The 23,356-nt window shown below is 41.2% G+C and overlaps 1 long non-coding RNA gene across 4 annotated transcripts in view; it reads right to left on the bottom strand.

Moving 5' to 3' along the window:
• The window catches only part of Mir100hg (Mir100 Mirlet7a-2 Mir125b-1 cluster host gene), a 238,660-nt gene that overhangs the window by 115,734 nt on the left and 99,570 nt on the right, over positions 1–23,356 (bottom strand). Inside the window, exon 2 of one of the 4 annotated variants that reach the window (NR_131930.1) lies at positions 11,184–11,258. The exons of 2 other annotated variants lie outside the window; for them this stretch is intronic. This is a non-coding gene — a long non-coding RNA (Mir100 Mirlet7a-2 Mir125b-1 cluster host gene). Of the gene's footprint in view, positions 1–11,025; positions 11,259–23,356 lie in introns of those variants that run through there. One more of the 4 variants, NR_131929.1, reaches the window with a different exon arrangement.

Raw genomic sequence — 23,356 nt, 5'->3', positions numbered from 1 at the left:
AAAAAGAGTTGCCTTCAAGTACCAGGGGCATCTGTGAGTAGGTCTCTCTCAACATTATATTATTCAGGATTGAAAACATCACTGTTTTGTGCTTTAAAGAACAGAATGACTGAGAACTTGCCATCATTATGGTTTTTAAAACTCTAGCAATTACCTCTGAAGATCACTAACCAGCCCCAATCTTGACTACAAACAAACTTAAATCAACCTCAGGAAAAATGACCAGTTGGCCACCTTACACGTGCAATACAGGAGCAGCTAACATTTACTGAGGGCCTCCCAGAAACAGCATGCTGTGCTTGGTATTTTAGCAACACTTTAGTTCAAGTAAGTCTCCAAGGTAGCAACTACTCCTCCTGTTTCCTAGGTGAGAAAAAGAAAAATGTGGTCCAGAGAGGTTAAGTTATTCACTGGGGGGTCAGAAACCATATAAGGGTTGAGGAGTCAGATTTACATACATACAATTTGATTCTATGTCTGGTGCTTCAAATAATCCACCATACCACCTTTAAGAAAACATAGGTAAAAGGCATCCTTTTCTAACTATGGCCCAATGTGTAAGCATAGAATACTCTAACAGGTCAGATGTAAGACTAACCATACCAAGTGTGTCTGTGAGGCCCAGCACATTATCCATCTACCTATTTAGGTCAAAAGGCACAAGGCTTCCTGGGCATAGGAATTAAAGCATCTGAGGGAAAGATTTTGTCTGTTGATTCATTCAAGAGTGAGATGAGTTGCCCTGCCAAGCTGATGTTATTTTTTTTAGCACTTCCGGTTCCCTCTCTGAAAACAAGTGAAAGTAAGTCATCTTGGATGTCTATGAGAAATGACTGCATGAAATAATGGGACTGCTCCATGCAAACTGAAAAGCACTTTAAAACAATTATACCATATGCTAAGCAGTTTCCAAAATAGCAATGCCTTCAGACGTCCTTGCAAAGCAAATGAGACCCAGCTGCTAGCATGTTCTGCCAAGGAGGAAACCCAGCTCTTGTTGAAGGGGAAGGGCGCACGTAAGATTACCCCAAAGATGTGTTGCACAAGAAGCACGGAAGCCTCTTCAAAATTTCTGGTGGTGTCTTACAGACCAAACAGGCAGTTCTTTTGCATGAATTTGGAAAAATATTCTTGAGTGATGCTTGCACAATAGTTAGAAATATAGATTATTCTCACCTATGGAGATGTGAGGTAGTCAAGTTTCCCAAAACTTCTCAGGATCGTTCAAAAACAAGACTGTTAGCAAAAAATAAAGGAAGACTTCTAAAAAGGCTTTGTGTGTGTGTATGTGTGTGTGTGTGTGTGCATGCATGCGTGTGTGTGTTTGTGTATACATATGTGTAGAGACCAAAGGACAACCTTGGGCGTCATCCTCAGGAATGCCTTTCACCTATGTGATAGGGTTCCTCACTGGCATGGAGCTCAGCAGTAAGGCTCAGCTAGCTGTTCTTCTGGCTCCACCCCCACTGCCCCAAGTGCCAGAATTAATAGCTCAGGCCAACTAGGTAGGCGCTTTTACAGGTAAACTACGGATTGAATGCAGGCCCTAGCATCTGCAAAGAAGGTCCTTGCTCAAATGAGCTTTTTCTGGTCCTCAAGGGGATTATTGGTGGTGGTGGGTTTTTGTTGGTTTCGGGGGTTTTTTCCCCCCTTTTTCCTTTTAAGAATGAAAGTAAAGAGAATGAGGTGTCTCTGGAATGCTGCGAGGCTTTGGAAGTGACTCAGCACTTGACAAAGAGTGACAATTAAATGTAGGTGTTGAAAGAATGCTAATGAGACTGAGCATTTTCCCCTCACTTCAAAACAAGACTGAACTACCACAGAAGACAAACACTAGGGAAGTGTGGGGCTTTGAATATACCTGGCCAATGGGAAGTGCTACTATTAGGAGGTATGGCCTTGTTGGAGTAGGTATGGCCTTGTTGTAGGCAGTACATCACCCATGGGGGTGAGCTTTGAGGTCCTAAGCTTAAACTTTGGCCAAGGCAGAAGGGGAGTCTCTTCTGGTTGCCTTAGGATCAGGGTAGAATTCTCAGCTCCTTCTCCAGCACCATGTCTGTCCGCATGTTGCGTGCTTCCTGTTTTGATCATAATGGACTAAACCTCTGGAACTGTAAGCCAGCCCCAGTCAAATGCTTGCCTTTATAAATTTGCCTTGGTCATGGTGTCTCTTCATAGCAATGGAAACTCTAACTGAGACAACGTATCTGAGGAACTGTTGGATGGAAGCTACTGAGAGTGAGAGAAGTTGGATGTGAGCCTTTGGCTCTACTGATGATCTCAGATGATGGCTGAAAGACCAAAAAAACAAAAAAACAAAACCAAAAACAACAACAACAACAACAAAAAACAGTTTGGATCTTGAGGGTCCTCACTTTTTTTCATTCCCTCTCTGGGGATTTCAGATCTCCTACAGCAAGCTAAGATGAGCTGGTGAGTAAGTCAGTGAGCAATGAGAAGTGTTGTAACAAATCAATTCTCATATCTAATCACTTGTAGCACACGTATAAAATGCATGCATTTTATAAATGAAGCTTGAGATGTGGAGGAAGAAAGACCTTTGTCCCATCTGGACCCATGACCTGTTTCTGGGTGTAGGAGCAGGAGGTTGTCCTTAATGGATGAGAAGCAGATTTTAGAGTCTTTGGATAAGGAAGATCCCAACCCCTAAGTAGCTGGCTTTTATCTTCATCTAATCTTAGCCATTAAGCTCTGTGCTAATTCCTCCTTCAGTTTCTCCTGTTGAACCTTGGCCTCTGTGGATGAGTGGGTTTGCTTAGTTCCCTGTTGATGACAGAAGCAAAGGGAATCCTTCACATATGTGGACATTGTTGTTTCATACCTAGTTCCCAATGGAAATCCAGCCAGTCATCTTCCTTATTCCCCACTGAAAATGTTCTGTTGCTACCCCAGAGCCAAGTCCTCGAAAGAATGAGGCACTTTGATGCTTGCCATGGCTTCTTCACAGTAAGTGGGCAGCTTCAGACAGATTGCAAGATTTACTGTTTATCATGTCCCAAAAAATGGGGTAAAATGCGGAGACTCACCACTTCCCTATTGAGTTTTCACAGTGCTCATATTTAGGTTTGTTTTGGTTTCGGTTGTTTGCTTTGGTGTGTGTGTGTGTGTGTGTGTGTGTGTGTGTGTGTGTGTGTGTGTGTGTGTGTGTTTGCCCTCGAGCTACAATAAAGTCAGGTGCGAAATAACATTTGAAAGATGTTCTATCGGCTAATTTATTCTTCATTCATAAATGAAACTCTTCAATGTTCAAAAACTGATTACCATTAATGAATGAGCTGTGACATCCTTAAAATTCTACCAAAAAAAAAGCTACCAGAACCTGTAGCAATCAGTTTTTCCCTTGAAGAAAAGCATGCTTACAGATCTAGTTGACACTCTCTTGTGCTAAAACAGTAAACAACAACATCAACAGCTGATTTAGGCTTCCTGTCCCTCTTCGTTTTGTCATCCTTACAGGAAGAGGGAGAAAATGCTCTATGTTTCATCAGCCACCACAATACCAATATGCTTGAGACAGGTTCTGAAGAAAATATGGTTTGGTTTTCTGGAACATGGAAGGTATCCCATAAGATTTTCCTTTGCCCCCAGCCTTAAACAATACCAGAGTGCTCTACACACATGCTCAGAAAGTAGGGACTCAATGGCGTGACCAACAATGAAGTTGTCACCACCTCCAACAAGCTGACTTCCCAGATCAAACCAGTAACAGGTATTTGAGTTGGGGGTGGATTGAGATGAGCAAGTCAATAACTTAGCAGAGCAAAAAGAAGCCTGGAGCTTAAGAATCAAATCCCATAGCGACCTTGGTCAGAGATTTTGCTCTTTTTATGGACAGCTTAGTAGATAGGGTCAGTCTTTTAATTTACTTAACAATTTGCAGGGAGCTTTCCCATTGAAGTGCTTAATCGTGTCTCCCCAACTCAATCTCTTTGACCATACAACTGGGTTAATACAACTTATGGCACAGGCCTATCACAAGAACCAAATCAAATGTGCACTTAAGATGCTTACCCCTGTGCCTGACGCATAAAAGTGAGCAGTGTGTTTGTACCCACGTGGCTCTTAAAGAGTTCTGTGGCTTAGTCTTGGTTCTCAACTAAGTAAGGCTGGCTGCAGTAACCTTTTATACCCACCTCTTGAAAACAAAAGGAAAAATAGCTAAGAAAGAGCAGTTCCCTGATTCTGATCAGTTTTGCTGGGTATTTCTTAAAGAATTATGCTTTCATTTAACATTTCATTTAAATGTTATTTATAGCTTATTTAGAGTTGCCATGAGCCATGGACAATAATGTAAGTACTTTACACACAATAATCTCATTTCTACTACAGTCTGGTGAGTTTGACACTGGCATGAGTCCTCAACATTTTTCTTCAAATATCAATATGAACACTCCGAACAACCATGGACATAAATACCAGCCTTAAAAACTCATTATGCAGAGATCCCTAGTTATTAGTAGTGATGAATATTGGCAGAGCATTGAAGACTCTATTGGCCAGAGAAATGTGCCCCAGCAAAGCAGACACCCTAGAGAAAAAGACATGGACTCCCTTTTGAAAAACCCCAGTCCACTGGTCCACTGGTCATAGAACAATGCCCTATGAGGAGCACTTATAACATACTTCATCTATTGTGCTTGGCTTCATTTTATTTTTTGAACAAATATTTTTACTTATACTCGGGCCATATTTTCTTTTGAACAGTTTTTGAGATTTTAAGAGATAATGTTCCCTACTTTGTGGTGAAACTAAAGGAATGAAAAGAAATTGTATACAGGGTTTCAACCTTCCATTGACTCCCCGACCAGCTGTACAGCTGTCGCTACTAAGGAAACTTAGCTGTCTCTTAACTGAAGCCGGATCTTCTGTGTGGACACTAGATACTGTCCCTGTTTGCAAACCCAGCAAAATTGCCTAAGGAATTCTTCCCACCTGTCCCAAAAACATTAATCCATCTTTGTCTACGAGAACACTTCTATCTCCACACGTACTGTCATTTCTTTTAAGCACACTCAAACAAAAGAAACATTTGGCTTGACCTAGTTTTTTTTGTCTACCTGTTTCCATGAAGCAGGTTCCATGAGCAGGTTTCTTTGGCTCCTCAAGAACTGGCTTTCTTGAGATGTCCAAGTCTTAGAGCGTTCTTTCAGAAGCCACTTAAGTCAGGCATTCCCCATCACCACTGGACCCAATTATGTCCTCCTTGAGAACGCTAACGATGTCCAGCTGTGGAACCCCACTAGTAATTTTCATTCTTCCTAGCACTGGATATAGCAAAGGTGTTTGATGCTATTACTCGTTGGCCTCTACTTGAGACACTTCCTCTCTTTTCTATGTCTATATTTATTTTCCCATCTATGGGTATTGGTGGGGGGCAGCAAATGTGTGTGCCTGTGGTGCATGAGTGCATGTGGGTGTATAACTCTGTGTGTGCACCAATGTGAGCATGTGGATGTATGAGTAAGATATTAGATGTCCTAGCTCATCATTCTCCACCTTGTCCCCTTGGAGCAGGGTCTCTCCTTGAACTGAAAGCTTCTAATTTTGTCTAGGCCAACTGGCCAGTGCATTCCCAAGATCTGCTTGTCTCCATGACACAAGGCTAGTGCTGCAGGCACAGGAACCCATGCCCAGCTTGCTTGGCTTTCTTTTCCATGGGTGCTGAGGATCCAAACCTAGGTCTCCATGCTTTCTGAGCAAGGGCTTTTACCCACTGAGCTATCTCACTAACCTTAAGCCCCTTCAACTGCTGATTAACAGGATACTGAATCTTATGCAAGTAGTTACTTCTCAGTGTCTAATGTTATCTTCCTTTCTCTACTTTCTTTTGTTTTCTTTCATTTCTTCCTTCCTTCCTTTGTTCCTTTATTCCTTCCACTCACCTTGTTTTCTTGACTTTTGTTTTTTTTTTTTGTTTTGTTTTTTTGTTTTGTTTTGTTTTTTTTTTTTTTTTTTTTGGTTTGGTTTGGTTTGGTTTGGTTTTGGTTTTCTCAAGACAGGATTTCTTTGTGTAGCCCTGGCTGTCCTGGCACTCACTTTGTAGACCAGGCTGTCCTCGAACTCAGAAATCCACCTGCCTTAGCCTCCCAAGTGCTGGGATTAAAGGTGTGCGCCACCACCACCCAGCAGGACTAAGCATACTTGTCCTCTCTGTTTTAGCTACACCACTCCCTTAAAATTCTCATTCTGCCTCATGGTTTTAGTAACAATGTAAAAACTACCATATCTCCACTTTTCATTTATTATATTACCTTTTATTTATTTAGTGTGTGTGTGCATGTGTGTCTGCGTGCGTGGTGTGTTTGTACCTATGCATGGGTGTGTAAGGTCTTAGAGCAGCATGCACTAACTGATTTAGTTCATTCCTTCTACCATGTATATCCTGGGGACCACATTTCGGTTGTCCAGCCAGGTAGCAAGTATCTTTAATAGTGAGTCATCTCACTATCTCTGAATCTGCACTTTTAATGCAGAAATACTCAACATAGTTTCATACATACATAACTGACAACCAGCTTAATAGTTGCAACCAGCTTTCTAATAGTCATGTCAAACTCAGTTTTTCCAAAGCCTGAATCCCAATTCTTCTATAGCCATCTTAATCAATAGTATTTTCATATCTTTCATTAGGTGACAACACCACAGCTTGGCTTCTTCTCTGTTTTTAAATTGTTTTTATCTTATCTTCTATATCCAACCTACCAAGAAACCCGGTTAAATTCTACTTAAAAAAGGAACGAGAGTCGGGCAACACCTTGCTACCTCCGGTGGCCAACCCAAGACCAGAGTTGCTTTATCTCGTGATTTAGCTAATTACAGAGTCTCCTGTCTTCTATCCTTATCCTACTCAGCCTAATATCTGCATAATGTTTCAGTAGATCCTTCTGGGAAAGATAGCTCTTCCCTAACGTGTTAAAGTGACTCTGGCTGTATTATTAAACCCAAAGTCTTTATTAGTGATTTACAAAGCTACTAGTTTGACTTTGCAGTCTTTACTCCAGCCACACCATCCTCTTTGTTGTATTCTAATGTATCAAGTGCATCCCTGTCTTTGGGCTTTAGTCTGATATTTTCTCTGTCTATGACTCTCTGCCCCAGGCACAAGGTTTTGGTCTCACCTTCATCAGGTCTCTGCTCTAATGGTACCCCTGTAGAAAATTGCAACCAGGCACACAATTCTCCTATTGCCTCTACAGCCTTGGACCTCATTCCTCACCTTGCCTTTTAAAAATAAAATTCAACATTCATTTGTTGGTTAATTGTTCTTTTCAATTTTATGCAGTGCAGTATCCTAGGAAGAGAACGTCTCAACCGAAGGGTTGTCCAGATCAGTGTGGCTCAGAGCCATGTCTACAGGGATTGTCTTGGTTATTGGTTAATGTGGGAAGGCTCTATCTACTGTGGGCAATGCCACCCATAAACAGGCTATCCTGGATTGTTTGAAAAAGCCGGTTAAGCATGAATCAGAGGAAGCGAGCCAGTAAACATCTTTCCTCTGAGTCTTTGCTTCAGTTTCTGACTAAAGTTCCTGCCCTGACTTCTCTAAAGGAGAGTGTTAACTGGAAATATAAACCAAATAAGTCCTTTCTTATTCAAGTTGGTTTTGGAATATTTTATCACAGTAGCAAAAAGGCAAACCAGAATAATCAATTCACTACCAAAACCAGAGTATATTGATTTATGTGTTTTATTTGTGTTTATTATCTATCTCCCTTTGCTAGAATGCAGGTTCAACAAGAGCCTCGATCATATCTTGTCCTTTTGAGTCAGATTCTTATGTCATGTGGGCATATACTGCTAAATCAAGCACTGGGTATTGAGCTGAAGTCAATCAATGAAAATGGCTTCCAGAAAAAGACACTAGTGTAATATAGCCTATGCCTATGTGAAATAAGAATCTCACCCAAAAGGGCTTGATAGAGAATTATAGTCCATTGTCCACTTAGATCATAAAGTAGGATACCTGAATATATGTCCTTTGTTGGGAAATTAATGATAGCCCAGATAAGCCACTGGTGGCAAACACCACAGGCAGAGCACAGAGGCACACCTCCCTTCTGTTGTTTTAAAGATTCAGATGACAGATTTTTCAGTTAATCCAAGGGTGTTTTAGCCAGATGTGGTGGCTTACTCTTGTGCTCTCAGCATTTGCGATGCTGAGGCAGGAGGACTGGCTATGAAGCTGAGGTCATCTCAGACTATACAGTGAGTTACATACCTGTTTGAGCTTCAGAATGGGACCCTGTCTCATGAAACAAGATTATAAAAGACAAATAAACAAAAGAATGAATTTGGAGCAGACCACATTCATGACTTGTACAAAGTCAGGAAGGAGCTGGAAGCTTGAGCTTGACTTAGAACAAAGCAAAGTCACCTCAGAGACTTAAGGAAACCAGCAGAGCACTATGCTCTTGTCATCTCAACCCATTTCTGTTTCAGCAGCACTTGCTAGTTCTTTTATTGAAATTATACTTATACTTATTATTGTACTGATGATGATGATGATGGCGTGTGTGTGTGTGTGTGTGTGTGTGTGTGTGTACATGCCACAAACAGTCATGTTGGGGCATGTGTCATGGGTATGCATTAGAAATCAGAAGACACCTTTCAGAAGTTGATTCTTTCCTCTACTGTGAGTTCCAGGGAGCATTAAACTCAGGTTGTCAGGCTTACACAACAGGCACTTCCATCCAGTGCGCCATCTCACCAGCTCCACTGATCTTGGTCTAGTGACCATTTCCTAGTATCCAACCCACCTTGTAAGTAACCAGAGACTTTGGGAACAGCATTCAAATGCCTATACTAAGTCTTCTGTGTGATTCTAAAGTCTGCTCAGGTTTGTGAGCTATTGACAATGAACAGCTCCTTTGTACACATGGGATAACTCTGTTTGCCGGGCCCTGTTAAGGTGCAGATTTTCTTTCACAGACAAGTGCAGTAACTTTGTTAGTCACTCAGCACCCAACAATGAGTCAATGAATTCTCGTGTACTAACCTTTCTGAAACACTCTGTCTGGGTGTTCTACCTCAGATTTATAAGAGTGGCAGACAGCTCACACATGCCAGAAGCCCCAGCTTAACTGATTTCACAACACTGCTGACTTGCTTGGCTCCAGGATCTTCCTGTTGAGTTTCAGAATTCTGAAATTTAAGATGCCATTGCTTAACATGTTGATAATTTTATTGCACCAGGAACTATGACCACACTGGTATGTGAAGTAGGGGGCAACCCTAGAAACTGAGGGCTGTAGGAATTTGTCCAAAAAAATAAAAAAATAAAAATAAAAAAGTGAGTCGCTGAGAGCCTCATCGCTTTGAGTATTCATAAGAACACCATCATTTGAACGGTTACTTATATAAGGAGAAGAGATTTTCCTACCTAAAAAAAAGTATTCTTAAGGCCTTGCATCCAGGACTCACAGATTCCCCTTAGTCCTGTAAAGGAGGCCCAGAGACTCATCTAAGAGAGGGCAGAGATCAGTCAACCTATCCAAGACTCCATTGTTGTAGACAAAGTCCCAAGTCTGTTTCACAGTCCTTGGATTACTTTTGTAGTTGTCAGTTCTATATAATAATATGAATTGAGTATCTGCTCATGGTCAGTTCCTGGATTTAGATGTGGAGATTTATAATCTTCTGATATGGCTCTTTCCTTGAAGGAGCTCAATGATTGAGACCCTGTCTCCTTGCTCAGTAATATCTATCTTTGGCTGACCTTGAACTCTAAAGAAGCAATGAAACGAAAGGTAAACGATATTGATCTCTACAATAAAGAACTGTAAGTGAAGCTAAGATTTATCACAACTTGTGCCATGTCCTCACTTGGGCCACCAGTCATTTGATCAAGGACATCTTGGTGATAAAGAGTTTAAAAGTATAGGGACTGTGTTGGTTGTAGAGTGCTTGCTTAGTGTGTGTGAAGCTCTCGGTTCAATCCCAGTGCTATGCTATAAAAAAAAGATGAATGAATGAATGAATAAATAAATAGATAAATAAATAAATAAATAAATAAAATTTCAACCTCAAGTCATACTCATATTTCATATTCAAATATATATAATATGAAAAGGCTAAGTTTGTAGAAAGGTGATTGAAATATGAGTTTGGAGTCAGCGAAAAATGAAAGTGAACTTTGGACAAATTGTATTTTGTACACACACACACACACACACACAAACACACACACAATTAGATTTCTAACAGAAAGACATGCTAGAAGTAGTATCTACATGTGTTCTTCATTATTTGAGTATGAGGTTGAGCTTAGAGATCTGGGTTTTAAAACACAAGTATGTCTGCTTAGTAAATGTTCAGGTTAAGTCAATAAAATACTGTGACTAAGAACTGAGGGGAAAGGTAAGCCTCCACTCAGACATATACTGGCTTTATATATATTAAAAAAAAAACTAAGATTTTTGTGGGGATGGGAAGTAGATAAAGATGTAACCACCCAGACAGGGTTTCTGAGGAAATGAAGGCTCACCAAAGATTATTAAAACCTATACATATGAGAGCCATATTCATTCATTCAACTAACATCTTAAGCTCGTACCATGAATGACGCCAAGTCCTGAACATACCCCAGTGAAGATGGCAAGATATTAGTGTTTTTTATTCTATTATTAGAATAGCCAAGAAACACTTTCAGGATAGAAGTCCCCAATACCCTGTAATCTGGATGAACTGGGCATAAGACAACTTTTTTAAAGTCAAATTTTTATTAGGAAAAAACAGGCCTTGGTCATTTTTTAAAAGTTTACAGTGTCGCTATAAGATAAACTTAGCCTAAGCAATGAATAAAAAGATGCATGCTAGCATAAAAATCATAGCTAAAAAATAAATAAATGAAGATTGATGGAGAGATTTCGGGTGGCTTATTTTTTTCCTGGAATGCTAATGCTTGCTATTGGAAAGTGGTAAATTTGAACATGATTAGCTAATTCTTCGTCTTAGTGACTAAAAGAAGGGCTGTAGGAGACGCATTTCCATTGAGCTCCCTTTTAGGGCTCTGAGTGGTAACTAGGTGAATTATAAGACCCTTTCTCCTCTCCCTTATCTGGCTCGAGTGTGAACTCCAGATTTGGAAACTCTTAGACATTGCTGGGAAATGTATCATAGATGGTGACTCACCCCTTAAAAGACAAGTGTGTAAATTGCCTTACCAGAGACAAGTCTTCTGCCAATCGCTCCCTTTCTTCCTAGGACAAGATTTTACTTCTTTCTCTCTGATTCATATCCTGAGGAAATCAACATGACACAAAATGTCTGCTGTGTTCAATTAAGAAAAAGAGTCTCCAACCCACACTTAGAGCACATAAGCTTTTGAAAATCCAGAGAATGTGCTATCTTTCCAAGAAGACTTCCCTCCAAAAGGCATTGGTGTCATGTAAGAGAACTGAACACCAATCATTGAATGCCTGCTCTACATAAAATCCCTTTAGCCAACAGACCTGCACCTGCAAAGTGGATTGGCCTCACCTAAATCTCGAGGAATAAGCAGGCAGAGGAGCAACAGGTAATCTAGGCTCACTGGGTGCCATTCTAAAGTAATAGTTTACATTAATCGAGAGCCTACCAGCATTCAGGTTCTACTTTAAGTTTTCCAAGTAACTTTAAGTTTTCTAAATCACTCCATAAGATCAAATATAAGTCCCTTTGTAGACCCTAACCCCAGTTAAGGCGGGGGGGGGGTGAGCTCAGAGTGGTGAATGACTTTTCTCAAGATGACATATTAGTAAGATGCACACTGCGGTGCAAACCTCCAGCAGTTGGGTACCAGAGTACGAACTTTCCGATTCCTCATTTCATCCTTGCAAAGGTTAGAACACTACCATCTCTGTCATGCACATGAGAGCACCTGGAGAAAGTAAGTGACATGATCAAGGGTGTAAAGATTACTGACTTGTTTGATCTGAGAGCTGAACTCAGTAGAGGCAAGGTCCCAGGGTTGTCCTGGCACTACGTCACATCAAGCATTCCCCACTTGGAGAAAGAAATGTGTACACTGGATGCTGCATGCGTTCACAGCCTCACGGGAGCTCCAGGAGGTTATGAACTGAATGTATTCTGGAGAGATTCTAGAAAAGAGGGGAAGGGCATTAGAATGGGAAAAAAAGTTGCCTAAGGAAAGTTCCTGTGGGTGAGGTAAAAGAATAGGCTGGTGACAAGAGTTGACTCTGTCTCTTGACACTGCCCTATCTCTACTCTGAAGAAAAGGAAAGGCTAGCCTTAGCAGGTGGTAGGAAGGCTCTATTACAGATATGGGTCATGCTCGGAACAGTAGAGGCCTGGAGGAGAGCAAAGAAGTTTTCTGAGATTACAGTAAAAGCTACTATCGATGATTCTGCCCCTCGCCCGGTAGGTCTCCAAAGGATCCCATCAAATACAAACTAGAAGAGTTACAAATCAAACCCATGCTCCCTCTTTAAAAGGGAATGAGAAAGGGCAGAAGGTGGGGAGGGGACGTCTCAATTTCAACATTTTCTAGGGATTTTTCCATGCAATTTATCCAGTAGAATAGGAAAATTGGATTTTTTTAAGGTTATTTTTGGCAACTTTTATTTTATTTATCCAGAGCTTTACTGGATAAATGAACTCAAATTTTGGCAGAATGTCGCTAAATCATGTGCTACTTTTATCTAACCCAAAGCCTAGGGCTCACCCTTCAGTAACAACATTCATTTGCTCAGAGGTCTCTAAGAGCAGTACTTTCAATAGCCTATGATGTTTGAGGAGGACTATGGGACCTCACTGGCCAACAACTCCAAAAGATCCTGGCACTTGTCTTTTTATGTGATAGCCTACAGTATCTACTAGAATCTACTGCTAAATGGAACACAACATCAAACGGACTCCTAATGGCTTATAGTTATACTCATCAATTAATCCATTACCCACAACAGGTCAACATACAGAGATTAAGAGACTAGAGAATGCTCGGCTCTAAGCGAAACGTTTATATTGTATATGCTCCTCCCAAGGGTTGGGGGTCATTGTGGAAGACAGCATAAAGAGATTGTAAGAGGAGCGGTGAATAATTACAAGAAGGCTGTGTTCTGGCCACAGCAAAGAGTTGCAAATATTAACTCACAGCAGTTGAGACAACATGAACAGGACCTGCATAGGGTCAATACAGGTAAAATCCCAGCATGAGGAGAGGAAATGAACATGAAGCCCCACCCCCCGTTAAGGTGATATTGGCAATTGATAGGCACTGAGAAGTGGAGGGTAAGTATTCTTTTAAGGGTACGGCCCCTGTGAGTTGATCACGTGCCAGCAGAATGTCTCACATCCAATGGACAGGGCTGGATCTCAGAGTGAGGGGAAGGGAATGAATACGATCAAAGTACATTAGAAAAATCTCGGGTAACAAATTAAAAACGAGACTAGAATAACAGTATGTTCCTACTAGCTAGGAGTTGAGAGGATTTCAAACTGTCCCCCAGTACTCTGAAATAAAAGTTCTAAAGTACTTCGTGAATGAATTAATATAATTGGGCAAAAATTGGAGGAAGCGAAATCTGCAAAGGTTTCATTGTGCACCCTTGGCTGTGCTCTGTGTGTCTCATCCGCCACAGTGACAATCTCAGCCTTCTCAAGCTTGTCTGATCCATAGGATGCCTTCCGATTTCTGTGGCACTCACAGCAAAACCTCATTGACCTTGAATCTGGGAACGTAAGCCTGCTCTCTGCCTTTGTAAGGTCTGGAAAGACGATTCTCAGTAGCCTCGAACTAGAAGGATGGGAGAATGGACAGATGATGAGGATTGTGAACTGGCTATGCCTTTGACTGGGGTATCTGAGCCTCTACTTACGATTCTCTGGAGCAGTCAGCAAACAGGAATAAGTCAGAACTCCTTAATATGCCACTGCACATTTTTTTCAGTGCCACCTTCAAGGAAGTAAAGAACAATGGAGTCTTTCTCCCGTATAATGCTGGTGTCAGAGTGTAATGAGAGACAAGTCAGGCACTCGTCTCATAAGGACTCTACAGAACTAAAGAAGCGCACAGAGGGAATGGTTATCTGTACCGTGGTCTTGAATGCATATGTCAGCTACACTTAATGAGTTCTGTCCACAGTCCTTGACACACACTGAAACAAAGCCCCTGCTAAAGGTAGCAGGTCATTATGCATTCATTGGATGGTGCTACGTGGTCTCTCCCATACCTGATCTAAGACTCACCTAATATAGTGGCATCATACATCTCTCTCTGTAAGACCACCAGGAGGAACAACTTTATAATGCCATAATATCATTTATCATGGGCTACAGAAGAGGCAACAGGTGCTCAAGGGAATGTCTTATGGGAAGAGGAAGTCTGTGGGTGAAACTTCTATCTACAACAATGCTATTTTCTTCCCAGAAAGAACACCTTAAACCCAACAACCAAACCATTTGAAAAATTCTTAATGCATCACATGGGCAGCAGTCAGGCTGTCCTGTCCTCAGAGGCAAATTATGTAAAAAAAAAAAAAACAAAAAAAACACATAGTTAGCTCATTAATATATTATGCATTTTGCAATGACACTAGCCAAGATTTTGGCCAGTAAGTAAATTAATATAAATATTGCATCTCTTTTCATCATCTGTATAACTGTGCAAGACATGGTGTCTTCAGATCATGCTGTAGAGATGAGGGAGGGCAAGATTATTACCAATGTAACACCTGGCAGAGTGAAATCAAAACCTAGACTCAGCCCTCAGATTTAGCTCATCATGAAGCAAGTCAAAGCCCACCTTCCTTGAGAGATTTCCAGGGTAAACTCATAATTAGCCTGACCATTTTATAATTTCCTAGCTCCTAGCACACTATTCTATAAAATCAGTACATTACTGGAAGCTGTTATTAAAATTATTTTATGGATCTCTATTCTATTTTTGTATTTGAACATACAGCTCTGGCTTTGTGTATCCTACAACCTTCCCATATGCTGCTCTCACCCAAGTGAATGTCCCTTCTCCAGGCCTCTTGTGCATTCAACACTCAGCACGGGCCAAGGGAGGCTCCCTTCTACCCTGGAAATTTTCCAGCCTTTAACATCACTGACCATTGAGGAAGCCTGCTCAATCTCACGTCCCTAATGCACACAGTGCCCATTCTACTGCATATCTCCTGAGCGTCTATTCTCTTCCATTTCCTTCAGGACCTCAGTCGGCTCGAGAAAAGAAATCTTAGCTCATTTCTCTCACAACCCCAGAAGCTAGCGATTGAGAAATGCATACATAGTCCAGTAAAGGGCCGTGAAATCCAACAAGGCAGCCAGCAGCTTTGAGGAATTCCAAGTCTTATGGAAGAGCGCGGCATTTGAAGAGAGTATGGTGAGGTGTACTTCCCACACCTCAGCAGGTTTGTGGTACTTTGGGAACAGAGATACGAAGAGGCTGCAATATCCCTACAGTGAAGCATTGGAAAGCAAAATTGAACCAAGTCTTGAGAGAAGATTGGAAAGTCAGCAGATAATGTTTATAGAGCTGAGGAGTATGTGGAAAGGAAAGGGGGAAGGCAGTCCTACGATGTGCTGTACAGTCCACGGGTTCTCCCTGGAGGAACCAACCCTCACTCCACTATGTCTGCTGAGTCTAATAGCATGACCCATCACATTCTCTGCTTTTGCTGGGACACCAGTCTTCCAAGAGGCTTTGAAAAATTATTTAGCCTCCTCAGGGAAGTAGACCTGAGGGCAGAATTGGTAGAGAGAATAGAGGTGCAGAGGTTCAATGGATTGAGATAAAGATCTATCAAGGATGAGGTGGAAGGAAGGGTCAGTCTTTGGCTCAGATAATTTCTGAAACCTTGGTGTACCCCATACCTTCCTGGAGTTTGGATTTTTAATCAGACTTATTCTTACAAACACAAGATCCTAGCCAACCACAGCAAGACCTTAAAAATAACACTTCATACTATTTATACATAGAAATGGGCCAAAAAAAAAAAAGGGTGCTTGAGGTTCTATCCCTCAAATGGATACTTCCTGATTGTGCTGGCTAGTTTTGTGTCAACTTGAAGCAAGCTAGAGTCATTTAGAAAGAAGGAGCCTCACTGAGAAAATCCCCTCATGAGATTAGCCTATGGAGGCGTACTTTTTGATTGGTAACTGATGTTGAAGTGTCGAGCTCACTGGGTGGTTTCACCACTGAACTGCTGGCCCCGAGTGTTATAGAAAAGCAAGTTGAGCAGCCCATGAGGAGCAAGCCAGTAAGCAATGTTCCTCTATGGTCTCTACTTCCACTCTTGCCTCTAGATTGTGCCTTGAGCTCCTGCCTCGACAGGCAGTTCCTTCAGTGACGGACTTCAAGCTGTCAGATGAAATTGACCATTCCCAAGTTGTAGTTGGTCATAGTGTCTACCACAGCAATAGCTCGGTCTCTTTATTTAAATACGGAGACACAGGCTTGCGAATCTATGCCATTGGCTTCCATTCTACTCCCAACAATTCATCTAAATCCAAACTCTTCCCCCAATCAATTGTCCTAGCCCCAAGGCTGTCTACTTTACAAGATTCCTGCCAGCTCTTTAGTCTCAAGGTGATCATGGGGTTCATATTTGGTGAAAAAATATCAAAATAGACCAAAAAATGAAATAAAAATCATGGCATGACCACAGAGTAATGACTTCATTGGTTTTTGGGTTTTTTTGGTGTTTTAATTTGTTCAACAGCTTCGTCCCAGCATGCACCTGCTTCTAGAGTAGGCTATGTAGAGACAAACAAAGCATTCTTCTTGGCCTTAAGCAACTTACCAAGCAGAGTGAGAAATAGCACAATTTCCCAGCATTCATGTACCTCAAGTTAGCCTTCTGTGAGGATGTGGACTTATTTTTTTTAATAATTTCTGGTAAGTCTTTTTAAAGCCAGTCATGATGCAAATGAAAACATCCGCTCACAATTTTATAGCTACATTTACATTTATTTTTAATAAATAAAAATGGCCTATTAGCTGAGCCGATTGAATATGACAATTTGTCTATTATTTTTTTTGAAAATGTAAACTATACTCCAAAAACAATTCTTTTTCTCACACCAAGTATCTGAAAGGAATGTATTCCAGATTCTGAGTCCTACCACTGAGAGAGAGTATAGTGATGCTTTGCCCAGGCATCATCAGTACCCCAGATGTATAGTATTCAGAATAAATACGTTTCAAAGCATTTGTTAAAGTATTGAGCTCTGGAATTTTTTTAACTTCCAGTCAGGCATATATCTGCCCAGATATAGGTACCAGGATCACTTTAGTTCGCATGGAGTTTCTCCCACCTTTGTGATTCTGCAGTTGTTCAAACTGGATTTCTCCAAGTCTGTGAAGAGCTGAAGAACTATTCCTGTCCTGGTTCTCTCCCTATGTAGGTCAAATCCCATCTCAGCGAGGACCCTGCCAATAACCACCTCGTGACCTGGTTATTTTAGATATCTTGATGAAATGAGAATCAAACCCGACCTCCAAGGCAGAGTTGTCTGTTACAGAACCTGACCTGAATACTATTTAAGCAAAGTATGTCCCTGTCATAGTTTTTCCTTTTCAGTCTTCAAGGTACCAAGTGAGAACAGAGCAGTTGCAGAAAAATTATCAATGAGTACAAAAAGTCCTGATCACTGATGGAAACCGCCGAGTCATGGTGTCTGGGGACTCACAGCTATGCATCATCAAATAAGAATGATTTCTGTCATAGCCAGGCTATCAGGATATGCCTGTACTCATAGCAATCAGGAGGCAGAGATAAGAGAATCATATATTCCAGGCTAGCATGATACATGTAACACATAAAGTAAATCAAGGGCTAGACAGGTGGTACAAAGCTTACTTAGTGTGCATATATCTAGGGTTTGACACCCAGTGCCACACATACAAAAAATATGCACACAAACACACACATTCATATGCATGCCTATGCATGCATATACACGGGTATGCACATGATATCCCTCTTGCATCTGTCATTCACTCAAGTTATAGAAAGGCAGGGAAATTGGCCCAAAATATGTCAGGCTTATGAATAAACTTGGTTGGCCAGTAAGCTGGCTCAGTGGGTAAGACATCTGCTGTCAAACCTGATGGTGTGTGTTCGATCCCTAGGACTCATAGTGGAGAGTGAGGACCAACTCCTCAAGTTGTCCTCTGGTTTTCACAGGTATGCCATGGCATATGCACATACCCCCTACAAACACGGAGTGCCAAGGAGTAAAAAGAGGCTCTCTTATCATATTGGGTATCCCATACCTGATGCTTCTTTCTCCACTCCCTGAATGGAAACTCCCTGAGATGAGTCTGTTTAGTTGGTTCTTACAGTATTTATTGAGTCCTGTAGAGAGAATATCTTGTGTATTGTATGAATGCATCATCGGTCAAGGAAAAAGCCTATGGCCTATTGCTTAGGCAGAAAATATAAGAAGAGACATCTGGGAGAAGAAAAAATTCTAGGAGAGATTCACTAGGAAGATATGTCAAGACAGACACGTGGTACCTGAGCACAGGTAACCAGCCATGTGGCAGAACGTAGGCTAGACAAAATGGAATATTTTAAGCAATATCTAGTCAGAGAATAGCCTAGCTATATGGCAAATATATTTGTAAGTATATTTTGGATCTGAGTCTTATTTTTGGGGACACAGGACTAGGAGGGAGAACCGGGGCTTAACTTCAACAGAGTCCTCTAGTTAGAATGGACATTCAACCAAAATATGAATCTTCATTCCTAGAACCACGTTCAGGCCATAGAAACCACTAGATTTTGACTTGCTGGGCTGTCAAATAAAGAATGGTCTTTGTTAAGACTCGGTCTCATAGCCCTTCTATAACTATAGCTGCTGCATCCCCCCCCCCCACTCTAGCCCATTAGTGTAGCTTAGAGTTCTCTGGAATGCTTGTGGGACGCGCTCTTTGCGGTCATCATTAGGTCCACTTTCCTAACTAAACTTGGAAGTGTTTTATGATAGGAACTATGTTTCACAACATCACAATTTCTGTGTGAAAAGAGTAAGAATTCAATAAATGCCTCCTGCCCGATAATTGAGAGAATGGGGAGGAATGTTTCTCTTGTAATTACGAATGTTACAGATTTATGACTGAACCTCATATCTCAGACTCTGCCTGGACTTCCAAGTCTTCCATAGACCAAACTGGAGAAGCCGTGAGTCACTCTGCTTGGAGGGGAGGGGCGTGTGTTTGTGCAGGATATGTTTCCCAACCTCGATGAATCATGTGTATAATCGCCCAAACTGCATCCTGTCTGGGGAAGTAACCAAAACCCCTATTTCTGGCCCAATGGCTTTTTGGTTTATGAGTAAATGCCACTGGCATGCCATTAAATAAATGCCCTCAGAAAGCCCTCAGCTAGTGCCATACCTACAATAGTCAGGCTTGTGACAGATCAGTCATGCCTTGAGAACACGAGGTGAAGACCCATCTTTCTCAGCTTGTCTCTCTCTGGCACACTGCTGCCAAGTTCTGACTGAATGTTGTGATGCTCCTTCCCAAACTATAGGTCAAGTCATTCCCTTGCCCACCATCAATGAGCCCAGCATCTACAGAGAAGTTCTGAATTTTGTGTGTGCTGCACACACGTACATGTGCAAGCCTGTGCATATATTTGTGTGGGAGTAGAGGCCAACATCGGGTGCCCTTCCTGATTGATCTCTCCTTGGTTTTTTTGTTTGTTTTGTTTTGTTTTGTTTTGTTTTGTTTTGTTTTGTTTTGTTTTGACGGGGTCTTTCATTGAAGTTGGAGCTCACCAAGTCAGCTAGACTGACTAGCCAGTGAGCCTCAGAGATTCTCCAGTCTCCACCTTCCAAGGACGGGAGTTACAGGCACACACTGCTGCACTCAGAATTATTTTACAGAGGTGCTGAGGATTGGTCCCAGTTTGTCATACATACACAGCAAGAATTTTATCATCTGAGCTATCTGCCTAGTGTGACATCTCACTTTCTTTTAATTCTTAAAAATGTTTATATGTGTAAATGTTTGCCTGTTTGTATGTATGTGTTCCATGTGCATGCCTGGTACCCAAAGAGACCAGAAGAAGGCATTGGATCCTCTAGAATTGACCTTATAGATGGTTATGGGTCACTATGTGGGTACTGAGAACTGAACTCTGGTTCTCTGCAATAGAGAAAGTGCTCCTAACCACTGAGCCTTCGCCCCAGCCCCAAGACGTAACTTTTAAACCTATTGTCCAAGTTCCTCTAGAATCCGAACCCAGGCTATTTCACTCACTTTACTTCCTCTTCCCTCAATACCACAAGCTCCCATTTAACACAGCCAACAGATGCCTTTTCTGAATATACACAAAGCCTCACCTTCACTCTGTGATTTCGTTCCCTCTATCCTTCTTATAACTGCCGTCTCCTCCAATGTCTGAGGGTCAGAAATCTGTATTTCCTCAGACCTCACCCAATAGTGATTTCTCTACCCTGTCCACTGTGCTTGTCTCACAGGGGAAATTAACTTCTCCTTGGAGGACGCTGAGGCTTCTAATGTATATTATAGACACGTGTACACAATTGGCTCTCGGATAAACCCTTGCTTGGAGAAGCGAGTCTCGGTCAGTGCAATAATCTTACAACTAGCATCATTAGGTAAACTCAAAACAGTCAATATAAAGTCTGGAAGATGGAAAATCAAATTTACCGTCCTCAGGGAAGGCTCAGTGTTTCTTATTCTCAACATTCTCTCTTTATCCTTCACCCCCTTTCATGAAGATGTAAGATTAAGGAAGACTCTGGACTCTGAACACAGCCATTGTCCTGTTTCATTGTCCCAGCCTTCCTTCCTCCTGAGGTCCGCCTCCTTGTGGCCTACTTTGCAAACAGATGTCGTAAGCTTAGGAGTGGGGAGAGATATAATTTTGATATTAACTTGAATTAAGGAGAGAGAAATGTAATTAAAAGTGGATCTTCTGTTTCAAAAGGCAAACTTTTTATAAGATAGTATATTCTGCAACAAACACTTGCCTGTTACTTTCTTTTTCAGGGTATCTGTGCCATTGTGCCCATCTCTGGGCGGACAGAGAAATGAACACTGATGTAATAAAGCCTTGCTTTGTTTGATTACCAAGCAGGATGCTTTCTTTCCATTCTGCTTACTTGCACAGCCCTGGTCCTGAGAATGGGGACAGAAAAGATAAGCCGGGGTTCATCCAAGCCAAGAGCAGATAAGGTAGGAACAGAGCGTCAAGAATTTTCACTGTCCGGTGTCTTTGGCAGTTGACAGCATCTAGGGGAAGACTAGGAAATAAATACTCCTTCTCTGTCTCTCCAGTGGCTGACAGCCCCTACCTTACCTATGCCACTGAATGACTGAACCACCACAAGCAGATCCCTGCCTCAGTAGGATGTGCAGGCTTCGAAAATTCACACGTGCTGCCCACAGAGGAGTTGTAGCTATTCAAAGATAACTATTCTGTTCTCATTCTTCTACCTTGGGATTTGTAAGCATCTTTAAAGGCTTGGTAATGAGTATATTCAGCGTTGCAGGATATACTGACTTCCCAGAACTGTCTTTCTGGTCGAAAATGTAGCGATAGACAACATGTACACAGACCGAATTTTATTTTAGTAAAAATGTGGTTGAATAGACTTGACCCATGAACCGCACATGTAACTCTCTGCCATACGTGTTTAGCAAGAACAAAACATCAAAGGTAGAGAAAAATGTCTAAACTTGTTTTCTGGCACGAGGAATAATAGTGGTGAATTTTGTGAGACCTCCAGATGTCTCCTTAAGGTCCCATCTGAGATGAGAAGGTTTCAACCATGTTCAGTATTCTTACCACCATCAGGAGACACATAAAGCTATAGGACTTTTCTATACCTACCTCTGGACCACACTCTTCCCTGAGAAAGACAGTTCTGATATTGTTAAAGAAAATATCAATCACACTTGTGGTAAAAGGTCACTACATTTTTTAAACAAATTGGTCCTTTGAGCAAGATGAATTCTAATGGATTGGTTTATTAACCTAAAGGTTGAACCAGACTGCGAGTAACTAACTGATTTGTTCATAATTAGTATTATTTATAATTATTTTACTTGGGAAAAATATCACCTTAAATGTCAGGATGTTTTTTAATTGCCTCAGATGAGATTCAAAATAATTGACTTTGCAAATGTATTTTTAAAAACTCATTTAAAAATATCTGAAATTGCTGACAGTTTGTGTAGAAGAGGCAACATATCGATATTCATTACTATGGACAGAGCAGAAATTGATCCATGATTTTTTTAAGCCATGTGAATTGTGATCACTTCTGGACTCTAGAACAGCCAAATTGCCCATGAAGAAATTCATATCCTTATTCTTCATTAAGTATGCACTTGAGTGTCCTATGTTAATATTTATATATACTTTTCATTAAGTGCAGAATGAATATATGTTTGGAAGGAGAAGGAATGTGTATATATGCACACACATATAGTTGTATATGCATGCGCATGTGAGTGCATCTGCATATATATACATGTATATGTATATATATGTGTGTGTGTATATATATATATATATATATATATATATATATATATATATATGCGCATGTGTGTGCTTGGTGGTTTTAAAAAACACAGCCTTTGGATAGAATAGCAACTATTGTGCCTTTGGATAGGATATTAACTTTCTACAGGTGAGTAGGTAGGTGCCTTAAACTAAGCATCATTCTAAATATTTGCTCTATCACTTGATTGGTAGAGATGAAAAGACGCAGGAGAAAGTTTCCTTTTATTAGCAGCTGGGACAAACGTTTAAAATAATTGGGAGGTGTGGGGCAATCACTAGCAGAAACCCAGCGGCAGCATCATGAGGAGAGCTGGGCACTTGTCAAGTCACAAACCATTGATGTCTGCGGGTCAATGGTGCTCTTCAAATGTATGTTTAGATACATGGAGGAAGGCTTGTGAGAATTCCAGGTGACAGAGGAAGGAGAGATATCAAACACTTCACAAATGGCCTACTCTGCCTTCCCCATCTGACACACTCACAGCTGAGGAGAAGCAGAAAGAATATGGCTACAGGTGTCAAAGCCAGCTAATGTTCTCATAGGCAACCTCCATTAGCCTGATCCAAGACACAGACCCAAGTCTATGTCTGACACATTTTGGTGAAAAAAAAAGAATCACAAGTGACCTGGAAAGAACATTCTAGAAGGGGGGAGATTACGACGGGATTATTATTATCACAGCCTGTCATTTGCTTCTTCTAAATAGTCCCACCATATGCCCAAGACATGACATTGACTCCTGTGTCCAGGACACAGACATCTCACTCCCCCAGGCATCAATCACTTATCTGCATGAGAAACCGAGCTGAGGCTAGAAAAAGAGCATTTGATGCTGTCAAAAAAG

The sequence above is a fragment of the Mus musculus genome, chromosome 9 (assembly GCF_000001635.26).
Source record: "Mus musculus strain C57BL/6J chromosome 9, GRCm38.p6 C57BL/6J".
NCBI lineage: Eukaryota > Metazoa > Chordata > Mammalia > Rodentia > Muridae > Mus > Mus musculus.
Note: the sequence above shows the minus strand (reverse complement) of the source record. Positions and strands in the feature narration are given on the sequence as shown.